The following is a 2519-nucleotide window of genomic DNA, read 5'->3' as shown; positions in this document are numbered from 1 at the left end:
GGCAGAGAGAGAGGGAGACACAGAATCTGAAACGGGCTCCAGGCTCTGAGCTGTCGGCACAGAGCCTGATGCGGGGCTTGAACTCACCGGACCGTGAGATCATGACCTGAGCCGAAGTCGGACGCTTAACCGACCGAGCCACCCAGGCATCCCTAGAAATTTATTTTTAAAAGATGCTCCAGAGGTATGCTTTTTAGCCTGGTAAGACCCCGTAATATATGGCTAAATTTCAAAAGTAGGTTGCCTTTCAACAAGAATGCCAAGACAAGTTAAGGGGGAAATGTCTTTTCACCAAATGGCGCTGGGAAAATTGGATAGCCACGTGCAAAAGAATAAATTTGGTACCCTCCCTCATATATACAAAAATTAATTCAAAATGGATCAAAGACCTAAAAATAAGACCTAAAATATAAATCTCTTGGAAGCATAGGCGTGAATCTTCATGATCTGTTATATGTCTGTACAACTGTTATGCCCAGAATTCGTGATCCCCAAAGACCACTAGGGAGCCAAGTCCGATGCAAAAGCAAAGGGCCTTTATTCGAGCTAGCTCGAGCTCAATCCCCTACCTGCACCGAGGTAGCCGTGAGATACCAGGGAAAGAGAGCGAGTTTCAAAAGCACAAAGGTTTTATAGGGGTCTAGGGGCAGCCGATTGGCTGGGGAAGTGGCGTGTTTTGATCAGGAAGCTTGAATGGGTAAGCGGGAGGTCACTCAAAGGGAGGAGGCGTGGTCTAGGTGAAGGACACAGAACAAGATGGAGTCGGCTGGCGTAGGCCCGCCCTTTCACAACCACAGCAGTGCCCTCAGCACATTCTGTCTGCGGCCCCAGTTTTAAAATCCCACAGTGGCGCCTAGGTGGCTCAGTCGGTTAAGCGTCCGACTTCAGCTCAGGTCAAGATCTCGCGGTCCGTGAGTTCGAGCCCCGCGTCGGGCTCTGGGCTGATGGCTCAGAGCCTGGAGCCTGCTTCCGATTCTGTGTCTCCCTCGCTCTCTGCTCCTCCCCCGTTCATGCTCTGTCTCTGTCTCAAAAAAAAAATAAATAAACATTAAAAAAAATTTTTTTTTAAATCCCACAGTATTGGGGTGCCTGGCGGGCTCAGTCAGAGGAGCATGTGACTTCTGATCTCCTAGTCATGAGTTCGAGCCCCACAGTGGGTGTAGAGATTACTAAAAAAACAAATAAAGTTTAAAATCCCATTAAGAAACTTAAAGAATTTTTTTTTAATTTTTTATATCAAGATTAGTTTCAGGTGTGCAACATAATGATTCAATGCTTGTATATATTATGAAATAATATAATATTTATATATAATATATATAATATATACATATATATATAATATATACCCCAATAAGACTAGTCACAGAGCACAATAGTCACAGAACAAAAAGACTTGTTTTTCTTGCGATGAGAAACTTTTAAGATCCACTCTCTTAGCAACTTTCAAATATACACTACAGTATTATCACCTGCAGTCACCATGCTGTACGTTACAACCTCATGATTTATTTGTGTTATAACTGGAAGTTTGTACCTTCCGACCCCCTTCACTCATTTCACCCACCCTCCCAACCCCCGGCCCTGGTAACCACCAATCCATTGTCTGTATCCAGGAGCTTTTTTTTTCCCCCTTGTTAATTCCACATGTAAGCGAGCTCCCGCAGTGTCTGTCTGGCTTATTTCACGCGGCATGTGAAAGGTCCACCCGTATTGTCGCAAATGGCAAGATGTCATTCTTTTTTTGTGGCTGAGTAGTAGTCCATCCTACCTAGACATCACATTTCGTTTACATTCATCCACCGTGGGTACCTAGGCTGTTTCCATGTCTTGGGCGTTGTAGTTAATGCTGCGGTGAACATGGGGGTTCAAATATTTTTTCAAGCCCGTGTTTGCACTGTCTTCAGATAAATACCCAGGAGTGGGCTTGCTGGATCATACCGTAGCAGGACCTTTGAGAGTTTTAAAAGGTTTACGTGTGTACACCCAGCTGTGGAAAAACAAGATCGACAACGACCAGGTTTTGCATCACCTATGAACAAACACACCTCGCCAGTTTGGGTTTTCTTTGCCACCCTTGTGGGGACATACCTGTGAGTGATCAATTCTTGAATGTATCACAGGAAGTGTGTCAGCGTTGGAGTCTCAGGCTTGAAAGACACCCAGAGTGGCGGTGAGCGGTGGTTTGCAGCGTTCAGCTATTTGCCTGGGGGTGCTCAGAGGATCCTTGACTTAGTCTCATGTTGCAGTTGCGGAAACCAAGATTCAGAGAGGGGCGGCGGCCTGCCCAGGTCACACAGTGAGTCGTGGGCCCAATCGGCACTTCTTCTGCATTCACCCCCTCACTAGCGCACCGCACGATTGCCGAGCACCCGCTCTGGGGCAGGTACGGTGGTAGGCAACGGGGACAGAATGCTGACCCAGGCAAGGTCCCTGTCGTGGCGGCATTTGAGACTGGCAGCGAACAAGTAAACAAGTAAGCAAAACCATGATAGGTGTCAACAGAGGGGCCGGGGAGG

Source organism: Felis catus, chromosome E2 (genome assembly GCF_018350175.1).
Source record: "Felis catus isolate Fca126 chromosome E2, F.catus_Fca126_mat1.0, whole genome shotgun sequence".
NCBI classification, from domain to species: Eukaryota; Metazoa; Chordata; class Mammalia; order Carnivora; family Felidae; genus Felis; species Felis catus.
Note: the sequence above shows the minus strand (reverse complement) of the source record.